Source organism: Procambarus clarkii, chromosome 80 (genome assembly GCF_040958095.1).
Source record: "Procambarus clarkii isolate CNS0578487 chromosome 80, FALCON_Pclarkii_2.0, whole genome shotgun sequence".
Taxonomy (NCBI): domain Eukaryota; kingdom Metazoa; phylum Arthropoda; class Malacostraca; order Decapoda; family Cambaridae; genus Procambarus; species Procambarus clarkii.
In genome coordinates this window covers 18,745,933-18,758,716 of record NC_091229.1, presented here as the reverse complement: position 1 = coordinate 18,758,716, position 12,784 = coordinate 18,745,933, and the positions used below count along the sequence as shown (strand labels likewise).

General features: G+C 42.9%; 1 protein-coding gene across 1 annotated transcript in view; it reads left to right on the top strand.

Annotated features, from left to right (window-relative positions):
• Window positions 1-8,189: 8,189 nt before the first annotated feature.
• LOC123746352 (probable phospholipid-transporting ATPase IIB) overlaps window positions 8,190-12,784 on the top strand; it is a 58,338-nt gene continuing 53,743 nt past the window's right edge. Inside the window, 1 exon segment of the mRNA XM_045727818.2 lies at window positions 8,190-8,323. The gene's annotated coding sequence lies outside the window, so the exon portion shown is untranslated.

Here is a 12,784-nt window from a genome sequence, read left to right as displayed (position 1 = left end):
CCCCATACCCATCCTGTGGGCGGTAGTGGACCCCATGCCCATCCCGTGGGCGGCAGTGGACCCCATACCCATCCTGTGGGCGGTAGTGGACCCCATACCCATCCCGTGGGCGGCAGTGGACCCCATACCCATCCTGTGGGCGGTAATGGACCCCCATCCCCATCCTGTGGGCGATAGGGTGGACCCCATAACCATCCTGTGGGCGGTAGTGGACCCTATACCCATCCTGTGGGTGGTTGTAGACCCCGTACCCATCCTGTGGGCGGTGGTGGACCCCATACCCATCCTGTGGGCGGTAGTGAACCCCATACCCATCCTGTGGGCGGTGGTGGACCCCATACCCATCCTGTGGGCGGTAGTGGACCCCATACCCATCTCGTGGGCGGTAGTGGACCCCATACCCATCCTGTGGGCGGTAGTGGACCCCATACCCATCTTGTGGGCGGTAGTGGACCCCATACCCATCCTGTGGGCGGTAGTGGACCCCATACCCATCCTGTGGGCGGTAGTGAACCCCATACCCATCCTGTGGGCGGTGGTGGACCCCATACCCATCCTGTGGGCGGTAGTGGACCCCATACCCATCTTGTGGGCGGTAGTGGACCCCATACCGATCTCGTGGGCGGCAGTGGACCCCATACCCATCCTGTGGGCGGTAGTGGACCCCATACCCATCCCGTGGGCGGCAGTGGACCCCATACCCATCCTGTGGGCGGTAGTGGACCCCATACCCATCCTGTGGGCGGTAGTGGACCCCATACCCATCTCGTGGGCGGCAGTGGACCCCATACCCATCCTGTGGGCGGTAATGGACCCCATACCCATCCTGTGGGCGGTAGTGGACCCCATACCCATCCCGTGGGCGGTAGTGGACCCCATACCCATCCCGTGGGCGGCAGTGGACCCCATACCCATCCTGTGGGCGGTAGTGGACCCCATACCCATCCTGTGGGCGGTAGTGGACCCAATACCCATCCCGTGGGCGGCAGTGGACCCCATACCCATCCTGTGGGCGGTAGTGGACCCCATACCCATCCCGTGGGCGGTAGTGGACCCCATACCCATCCCGTGGGCGGCAGTGGACCCCATACCCATCCTGTGGGCGGTAGTGGACCCCATACCCATCCTGTGGGCGGTAGTGGACCCCATACCCATCCCGTGGGCGGCAGTGGACCCCATACCCATCCTATGGTCGGTAGTGGACCCCATACCCATCCTGTGGGCGGTAGTGGACCCCATACCCATCCTGTGGGCGGTAGTGGACCCCATACCCATCCTGTGGGCGATAGGGTGGACCCCATACCCATCCTATGGTCGGTAGTGGACCCCATACCCATCCTGTGGGCGGTAGTGGACCCCATACCCATCCTGTGGGCGGTAGTGGACCCCATACCCATCCTGTGGGCGGTAGTGGACCCCATGCCCATCCCGTGGGCGGCAGTGGACCCCATACCCATCCTGTGGGCGGTAGTGGACCCCATACCCATCCCGTGGGCGGCAGTGGACCCCATACCCATCCTGTGGGCGGTAATGGACCCCCATCCCCATCCTGTGGGCGATAGGGTGGACCCCATAACCATCCTGTGGGCGGTAGTGGACCCTATACCCATCCTGTGGGTGGTTGTAGACCCCGTACCCATCCTGTGGGCGGTGGTGGACCCCATACCCATCCTGTGGGCGGTAGTGAACCCCATACCCATCCTGTGGGCGGTGGTGGACCCCATACCCATCCTGTGGGCGGTAGTGGACCCCATACCCATCTCGTGGGCGGTAGTGGACCCCATACCCATCCTGTGGGCGGTAGTGGACCCCATACCCATCTTGTGGGCGGTAGTGGACCCCATACCCATCCTGTGGGCGGTAGTGGACCCCATACCCATCCTGTGGGCGGTAGTGAACCCCATACCCATCCTGTGGGCGGTGGTGGACCCCATACCCATCCTGTGGGCGGTAGTGGACCCCATACCCATCTTGTGGGCGGTAGTGGACCCCATACCGATCTCGTGGGCGGCAGTGGACCCCATACCCATCCTGTGGGCGGTAGTGGACCCCATACCCATCCCGTGGGCGGCAGTGGACCCCATACCCATCCTGTGGGCGGTAGTGGACCCCATACCCATCCTGTGGGCGGTAGTGGACCCCATACCCATCCTGTGGGCGGTAGTGGACCCCATACCCATCCCGTGGGCGGCAGTGGACCCCATACCCATCCTGTGGGCGGTAGTGGACCCCATACCCATCCTGTGGGCGGTAGTGGACCCCATACCCATCCTGTGGGTGGTAGTGGACCCCCATACCGATCCTGTGGGTGGTAGTGGACCCCATACCCATCCTGTGGGCGGTAGTGGACCCCATACCCATCCTGTGGGCGGTAGTGGACCCCATACCCATCCTGTGGGCGGTAGTGGACCCCATACCCATCCTGTGGGCGGTAGTGGACCCCATACCCATCCTGTGGGCGGTAGTGGACCCCCATACCCATCCTGTGGGCGGCAGTGGTCCCCCATACCCATCCTGTGGGCGGTAGTGGACCCCCATACCCATCCTGTGGGCGCAAGTGGACCCCATACCCATCTCGTGGGCGGTAGTGGACCCCCATACCCATCCTGTGGGCGGTAGTGGACCCCATAACCATCCCGTGGGCGGCAGTGGACCCCATACCCATCTCGTGGGCGGTAGTTGAAAGCTACAAAGGAGAACGAAGCCGACTGCACTACCGGGATCCTCATTATTGGGAGTCCCTTTCATTATCATTAGGACATATGGGGGGCATTTGACAAGCAGCCTGCTGCCTGTCCTCGTCGAGGCCACTAGAGAGATAATAGCCCTCAGGTAAATTCAGGTAAATAATGGACTCAGAAACTGAACCCCCAAATTCAATTAGCTATAGCAAGTTACAGCCTAGTCACACAGTTTAATGTATAAACAAATACAAAATAAGGCATATAATTATTATTTGCTTATCATGCATCCCACACCCATCCATTAGGCTGCGGTTGAAGTTTACTGTTATGTGAATTTACCTATGTACATTAGGTAATAAAGGTTATACCTACAAACAGTAGGTAAACTTGGGGTATGGCGCTACGATTTCTAGTAGTACATCATTTTTGCCCGAAACGCTGCGCGTACTAGTGGCTTTACAAGATTGTAAATACTATGCTATGTATTCTCTCTAACCCAATGTACCTTCTTGTATATAAATAAATAAATAAATAAATAAATAAATAAATAAATAAATAAATAAATAAAATAAATACATTTTGAATAAAAATCTGTATTTCTTTAATATTTGCAACAGAATCATCATGAAATTCTACGATTTGTTCACATTCATTTACACAGTGAAGTAAGGTATGTGAAAAGTTCCGCTGAGAGAGTTTATACACTTAATTGTTCCGCCATGTTATATTATATAATGGATTTTGCTAAACCCTTTGATTAGGTAACATATGAAAGACTGGCAAGGAAAAACAGACCATAATCGACTTGAGGATGGTCCAGGACGGACCGAAACGTCGTCGTCCCTTCACCTTCTAGTGTGTGGTCTGGTCACCTGGCAAGGAAATTACAGGCACATGGAATAAATGGAAGAATACTAGAATGGATAAAACAATGGTTAAAACAAAGAGTCGTTCTAAATAGAATTGAATCTAATTGGAGAAATGTAGTAAGTGGAGAACCACAGGGATCCATTTTGGGGCCAACTATTTTTGTCATATACATCAATGACATAGATGAGAATATTACAAACCAGATCATCAATGTTGCAGATGACAGTATGGTAGAGTGGGAAATGATAATGATGAAGCGACCCGTCCTCGACTCGAAGTCCATTAATTACATCCAGCGGTCGACCCCACAGACACATTCATATATTTTGACATGCTGTTCATTCAAAACAGGAATTTTCTCAAATATATATTAATATTATAATATTTCAGCATATTGTGCATATATAGGCATAGGTTAGGTTAGGTGTTTAGGTTCTGTTGGCGATTATTTGTATTTGTAGTACGTGGGTGAAGCATTTACAGCGTTGTGGTTCGAACAAAATTCGTCAGTGAAACACTTGTTCCGGAAATGTTCGAACGTCAACAGTTGTGAATCGTGTGTAAACTTTTATTTATATTTATTTATTTATTTATTTATTTATTTATTTATTTATTTATTTATTTATTTATTTATTTATGTATACAAGAATTCTTACATTCTTGTACAGCCACTAGTAAACCGTTTTTCATTCATAAACAGGGGGTTTGGCGGGTGCATGGAATCACTTTTGGAACTTTGGAGGACGGACTGGAAATTCACAAGTGCCTTGGTGAGGATTCGAACCTATGTTAGAATTTGTTCATTGATATATCAGCCCGCCCTCCAAACAAAGACCCAAAAGTGATTCCATGCACCCGCCAAACCCCCTGTTTATGAATGAAAAACGGTTTACATATGACTCACAACTGATGATGTTCGAACAGTTCCGGAACAAGTGCTTCACTGACGAATTTTGTTCGAACTACAACACTTTAAACAGCCCGTCCTCCAGATAAAGACCCAAAAGTGATTCCATCCACCCGCCAAACCCCCTGTTTATGAATGAAAAACGGTTTACACACGACTCCCAACTGATTTCGTTCGAACACTTCCGGAACAAGTGCTTCACTGACGAATTTTGTTCGAACCACAACACTGTAAACAGCCCGTCCTCCAAACAAAGATCCAAAAGTGATTCCATGCACCCGCCAAACCCCCTGTTTATGAATGAAAAGCGGTTTACACACTACTCAGAACTGCTGACGTTCGAACATATCCGGAACAAGTGCTTCACTGACGAATTTTGTTCGAATCACAACGCTGTAAATGCTTCACCCACGTACTACAAATACAAATAATCGCCAACAGAACCTAAACACCTAACCTAACCTATGCCTATATATACACAATATGCTAATATATTATAATATTAATTTACATTTGAGAAAATTTCTTTTTTGAATGAACAGCATGTAAAAATTTATGAATGCGTTTGTGGGGTCGACCGCTGGTTGTAATGGACTTGAGTCGAGGACGGGTTGTGTAAATGCTTCACCCACGTACTTCAAAAACAACTAATCGCCAACAGAACCTAAACACCTAACCTATATGCGCTAAAATTCCTTTAGCGCTCTCGGCAAACTGAAAAAAAAAAAAGCTAGCACAATGTGCTCTCAGCTTTTCGGGCGATCGAGTGGCAACACTGAAAAGTGTACACTCTTTTCACTGTCCTGACCTTAATTTTCGATGTACATATTTCATTTTTATACCAATGTATTCGCAATAAAATATTCTACAAGAACATATGTATAAAATGTCAACAAAGCATGAGTTAGACCACCACCAGATAAAGAAATTACGTCGATCACTAGCCGTGAGCTCCAAACAGCGACGAAATGTTTCCATTCTTTTCAGGGTTGTCAACTCCACACTTGTCCTACAGCGTTAAATTTGGTATCACTGAGATCGCAATAAAATTGCCTACACGGACATATGCATATAAATGTAGAATCATGATCGCGGCCCACCCGCAAGAGTGTGTGAAGTGGGGGAAGTGTTACCTGTTATTGCACATCGGCGAAACCAATATTGAAAAGTTTATATTCTTTTCACTGTCCTGACCTTAATTTTCTATGTACGTATTTAATTTTTGTACCAATGTGTTTGCAACAGAATGTTCTAGAATAACATATGTATAAAATGTCACACAAGGATACGTTAGACCGGCACCAAATCAAAAACCTACGTCGATTACACTTGTCGTGTCAACAATACAATAGTCTTACCACGAAGATGCAATACAATGCCGTTCTCCCAAATAGGCTGTGTGGCTATTAGAGAAAACGTAAATTTCATGGCAAACATGTTCATACTATCCCCAAGTCGATCGGATAAGAATTGAATTTTATAGAAATATTTGTTCATGGGTCGTGTAAATACGACGCTCGCTCGCATTCAAGAGAAAATAGGGGTCATAAACAAACGTCCGGGGCGCGCTAAAGTGTTTAAGTAAAAAAAAAATCAAAATGTTATTCAGGTAAAAGTACATACATGGAAAATGAGTTACAAACATTTTTTTTTGAGATATATACAAGAGTTGTTACATTCTTGTACAGCCACTAGTACGCGTAGCGTTTCGGGCAGGTCCCTGGAATACGATCCCCTGCCGCGAAGAATCGTTTTTTCATCCAAGTACACATTTTACTGTTGCGTTAAACAGAGGCTACAGTTAAGGAATTGCGCCCAGTAAATCCTCCCCGGCCAGGATACGAACCCATGACATAGCGCTCGCGGAACGCCAGGCGAGTGTCTTACCACTACACCACGGAGACATGATGTTTGATTTATAGATAGAGCTAGTACATTCAATACCTAAATCCACTAATACGCACAGCGTTTCGGGCAAGATATGCACATATTATATTGCGCATATATATATGCACAATATGCTAATATATTATATTAATATATATTTGAAAAAATTCCTGTTTTGGATGAACAGCATGTTAAAATTTATGAATGCGTCTGTGGGGTCGACCACTGGATGTAATGGACTTGAATCGAGGACGGGTTGAATATATCACGTTACTGTCATTTCTCTGTGTATCAGATTTCTCTGAGAATAAACTACATGAACTCCACAAATGATCAGATTGGCAAATGCTTTTTAATTAGCTTAGTAGACTTAGTGCTTAGTAAGCGATTCTTCGCGGCGGGGATCGTATTCCAGGGACCTGCCCGAAACGCTACGCGTACTAGTGGCTGTACAAGAATGTAACAACTCTTGTATATATCTAAAAAAAAAACATATTGTCAAATGCAAGACCCTGCATGTGGGGCATAGCAACCCATGTCACAATTACCAAATTAATAACACTACATTACAACAGATTGATGAAGAAAAGAACCTGGGAGTCAAAATCCACCACTCAATGAAAGTTTTTTTTTTAAAGTCATAGTATTTTGTAAATACTATGCTATGTATTCTCACAAACCCAATGTACCTTCTTGTATATAAATAAATAAATAATAAATAAATAAATAGTTGCACAGCAGGTAGGGAGCACGAGTCAAAAAAGCTAACCAAACACTTGGAATAATCAAGCCTACCTTCGACTTTAAGGAAAAGAACGTATAGTGGGTTAATTGAATAAATCTCTGGTGCGTTAGTCATTTAAGACTACCAACTGTTAGACTATAAGACATTTAAGTGTTAGTTTAGTTCATTTATTATGCACCCCATACCCATCTTGTGGGCGGTAGTGGAAAAGGTTACAGAGGCACATAATGGGCTCAGGGACTGAACCCCACAATTCATTTAGCTAAGCAAGTTACAATCTTGATGAGTTAGTTACCAAAAAGTTTAAGTGTTGATTGTAAATGAGATAAATCTCATTTGGCCATGTCTTTTTCGCCCCCACGAAGACTAAATTTTTGTTAAACTATCTGCATGTCTCTTGCAAATTACAGTATACAGTATACCTAAGTCATAAAAGTATTTGTGCGTACGTCTGATACCATACTACTTGTGTAAAGGAGGAATTGTATATGTTTATCTCTCAGAATGTTCGGCAATATGTTTATTGTTTGTGATGTGTGTCTATATACGTATGAACACGTTGTACGGAACGGGGTGAGAATAGCTTGAGCTACCTCTTCCCTTTGTGTGTATTTTACCTCAATAAACTTATTTCAATTTCAATTTCAATCTCTCAGAATATTCGGTAATATGTTTATTGTTTGTGATGTGTGTCTATATACGTATGAACACGTTGTACTGAACGGGGTGAGAATAGCTTGAGCTACCTCATCCCTTTGTGTGTATTTTACCTCAATAAACTTATTTCAATTTCAATTTCAATTTCAATAGCTTGAGCTACCTCATCCCTTTGTGTGTATTTTACCTCAATAAACTTATTTCAATTTCAATTTAAATAGCTTGAGCTACCTCATCCCTTTGTGTGTATTTTACCTCAATAAACTTATTTCAATTTCAATTTCAATAGCTTGAGCTACCTCATCCCTTTGTGTGTATTTTACCTCAATAAACTTATTTCAATTTCAATTTCAATTTCAATTTTTCGCCCCGGCTGGTGTGGCAACGTGGCTAGAGTGGCCCCGCGCGATCTGGCACCACCGCCTAGGGTTTGTTTACATGAGTGTGTGTGTAAGATAGTGGTGACCCGCGGGCCAAGCCAACTACCATATTTCAGGGGTCACGACCTCTCTTCCTGTGACCTCATTCCCTACCCTGTGGTGCATTTGCCGCAGTTACTGGCGATTGTGTTGGGTAAGCAGCCAGTCGCTTCGTTGATGTGCGCTAAATAGTGAGTCATTGTGGAGTGTCATGTGATGTTAGTTTATGAGGAAATCATCTCCAGATTTGCATTATTTTTTGAAGGGTTGAGTGTAAATGTTGTATTTAAGGAAAAAATGTTGTGTAAAATTACAAATGTTGTATTAAAAGGACAATATTGTTATATATAACAGGATTGTTATGCATTATTGTTAAATTGTAACCAAAACATATTGTCTCAATATTTCATTTTGTTTCTGATGAGACTTATGTTTCCTATTATAGTTCATGGAGTGTTTAGTGTTAGTGCAGTTCTTAGCAATTGTTAATTACTGCTGTTTGGGTCTGCTTGAATAATGCATGGGGCAAAATGATGACCTTATAGCCTGAAGCAGATGATATAAAAAAATGTTTATTTAGGTAAGGTACATACATAAAAGAGATTTATAAGATTTATAAGTTATAATAACGTGGCTGAAGCGTCGACATCGAATTCACAACAGAAAATGAAACGATTTTTCGATCCGTCCTGGACCAAAAATGTTCAAAATATCCAGTTTACTTGTATACCATGGATCAAGTCATGCAATTTGAATATTATAGTTATCTAGACACAAATCACCTTGCTCCCAAGATGGTTTACCAATGGATTTTAAGACCTACCTTATCTTTCCTCAACCCAAACTAGGCTAATGTAGGCTAACAATGGATTTTAAGACCTACCTTATCTTTCCTCAACCCGAACTAGGCTAATGCAGGCTAACCATCATAACGAAGCACATGAACTTTGGTGCAATGAGTGCGTGCAATTTGACCATACAGTAATCAATAGGCCTATATCCAAATTACCCACAATCATTAGGTTGAAAATAGTTACTTAAGAACATAAGAATAAAGGTAACTGCAGAAGGCCTATTGGCCCATACGAGCTCCTATTTATAACCACCCAATCCCACTCATATGTATGTTCAACCCATGCTTGAGACAATCAAGGGTCCCTGCCTCCACCACTTATTTAGAAGAATCCGATATATGACAGATTTCATTATCATTTGTCCATCCACTCGGACTAATGTACAGTAAAGGCCTCGTATCTTAAAGGGTTGGTGTTAGATTTCAAGTGATCCAAGTGGTTGGGCATCGTTCTTTCACTAATCATATTCCAACTCCCTGTCTTTATACCTTAAGTCCTTGTCCTCATATCCCTTCCATGTTATGTTCCAAGGTAAGGTAATTATAAGGAGACAGTGCTAAGCCAGTATGGCACTTAATAATAATAATAATAATAATAATAATAGTAATAATAATAATAATAGTAATAATAATAATAATAGTAATAATAATAATAATAATAGTAATAATAATAATAATAGTAATAATAATAATAATTAATAATTTCCTGAACTAGAAGATAGAAAAATGTGGGACATGATTACCAATAATGGTAGTTTTCGAGAAAGTTGAAAACTGAAGTATATTTTGTTGAAAGTTGAAGTATATTTCTGCCCGTCCTTAACAGAATGATGGAACATAATAATACAAGATCAAGAATCCTCAATTTAGAAAAATCTGTATTTTTTCTTTATTAATAGAGTAGTTGAAGGATGGAACAACATTAATACAAGACATACTGTAGGTCTGTGTACCAAAACTACCAATAGTTTTAAGACCCCATTTAACCGAATTTTTCAAGAAAATGGGACATCATAAGCGTAGCACACTTCCTGTAACTAAAACTGGGTAAAAACTAAATGTATTTTGCTTCATTTTGTAAAATAAAATTGTGTTCTACTAAAACTTACATGATAACCTTGCCCATTTCAGCTACTGATGCCTTGAACAGCGTAAAATTATCAAGCGTTCAGTATAGTTGGAAGACTCTTCAAATATACTGCATGCTACAGGGGACCATTCTGCATGAAATTACCCTGTGCTTAGTGTTTTAATGTAGACATGAATTAGAACATAAGGAGGCCTGTCAAGATCTTACTGTGTTAAACTTGTAGGCCTTACATTAATCCCCATCAACGACTTCTTAAAGTGATCATAGAAAAATAACCACAGACAGTCTTGTTGAAATAACACCATGTGGGAATATGTAGTTTATTGTTGAGTGAAGTACTCTCCTCACTTAAACTCCTGTTCTGTTACATTGTTTTTCTCAACAACTTACTTGTAAATGCTTATATGCCCATTATAAACATGAGCCCAGTAAACAAGCATGTTACATCCCCTTAAGCTTCAAAGGGAATATATCTGGAGAGATTTATTAACAATTATAGCAGACCCTTGCTGTTTCCTGTGTTTGTATTATTTGTTTTGGCTACTTGAAGTTAACAGCACTACCTGTGATCACTTTTTTCATAGTTTTGATGATGAAATAAATGGATTCAACATTTTATTCATTACTTATCACACACCCACTCTAAACTCAAACTCCAAATCATGCTTACACCCTCAACACACAGTAACTTAAAACACTACACACACACGAAAGGGGGCCTGACGACTGAGTGGACAGCGCTTGGGAGTCATAATCCTAGGGTCCGGGGATCGATCCCTGGCGATGGCGGAAATACATGGAGCAGTTTCTTTCACCTTGATGCTCCTGTTTACCTAGCAGTAAATAGGTACCTGGGAGTTAGACAGCTGCTATGGGCTATTTCCTGGGTGTGTGTGTGTGTGGGGGGGGGGGGAATCAAATCAATTGATTGACAGTTGAGAGGCAGGCCCAAAGAGCCAGAACTCAATCCCTGTAACCACAACTAGGTGAGTACACACACACACAAGCAGGCGATGAGTCACAATAACGTGGCTGAAGTATGTTGACCAGACCACACACTAGAAATTGAAGGGACGACGACGTTTCGGTCCGTCCTGGACCATTCTCAAGTCGATTGTGATGAGGAGGTAGGGACAGGCAATAAATAGGCAAGAGAGAGCTGAGGAGGAAAGTCAGGTGTAGAGGATAGTAGTAATGAGAACTGCAGCAGGCCTATTGGCCCATACGAGGCAGCTCCTATTATAACCACCGAAGGAGATAGTAATAGGAAAAAAGAAGAGGATAGCAAGGGAGCGTAGGAGAAGACAATGAACAGAAAAAGGGAGAAGAGAGAAAGAAAAGGAAAGAGAAAGAAAGAAATGGAAGGGGGAAAGCTTTTCAATTTCTAGTGTGTGGTCTGGTCAACACACACACAAACTAAACAACTAAACTAGCTTCTTTTGTTAACTAAATAAAGCTGCCAAAGAAATACAGTATAAGGAAATTCACTTTTGCAAATAGTGGTAGATGATTGGAACAAGTTAGGTGAGGTGGTGGTGGAGGCCAAATCTGTCAGTAGTTTCAAAGCGTTATGTGACAAAGAGTACTGGGAAGATGGGACTCCACGTGCGTAGCTCTCATCCTGTAACTACACTTTGGTAATTACACTTAGGTGTGTGTGAGTGTGTGTGTGTGTGTGTGTGTGTGTGTGTGTGTGTGTGTGTGTGTGTGTGTGTGTGTGTGTGTGTGTGTGTGGTGTGTGTGTAAATACCTAAGTGTAATTACTTACACCACACAACTCACACCACACCACTCTGCACATATACATATTCATTCTCCTACATATTATCAAACATAGCTGTTCTACACATTTTCACCACTTGTTTCTTCCATTTTTACATCATTTATTCTTTTTAAAAGATGGTTAATTTTATGTCTGCAATCTTTTTCTCTTTTGTCCCAATAAGCCCTTGGTCTTAGCAGTCATGATTTTATTATATGTGAAGCTTTCATGAACTTATTTCCTATGAATAGCAAGGGCATGCTGTAATACTGTTACATTACTTGAATCTGCAGTGGTCAGCTATTGTCCTGGTAATGCAAAGCATATTAACAACTTTAATGGATAGGAACGTAATCATTTTAATATTTAATAATTGTATCCTCACACCAATGAAATGTACAGAACTGCTTGATATTAGTTGCAGCCACCATGTTGTTTGCATTCCTTAGCTCATTGCTGAATACATTTTACATAAATTCTTTATTCAGACTATATTAATTAGTAGACTATTGTAATTATAATACTTTTAAATGATAAAAGTCAAAGGTCTCTTGGCAGATATTGAAGTTGGAGAGACTACAGAAGAGCTGAGAAAATCATTGGAACCCTCCAGTTGCCCATGGCTGTTCTGATTATGGGGGTAACAATCTGTGAATTTAATAGGTTTTGGTGGTGTGGATAACAAGGCTTAAAGGGAGCTGTTACAGTTCAGGTTTTGTATGAATCGTGGTGCTATGCTTTAATGTGTGCTACTGAGGCCGGCAGAGCACAACGGAATTTTAGTAGCTGTGTTGCCTGTTTTGTCAAATAATTTGGACGATAAACTGTTGTAAATAGTGTTTATAATACTAACACACTTCACTAGCTAGCTTTGTTACGCTACTAACGTTCATCACAATGCCTCTTTTTC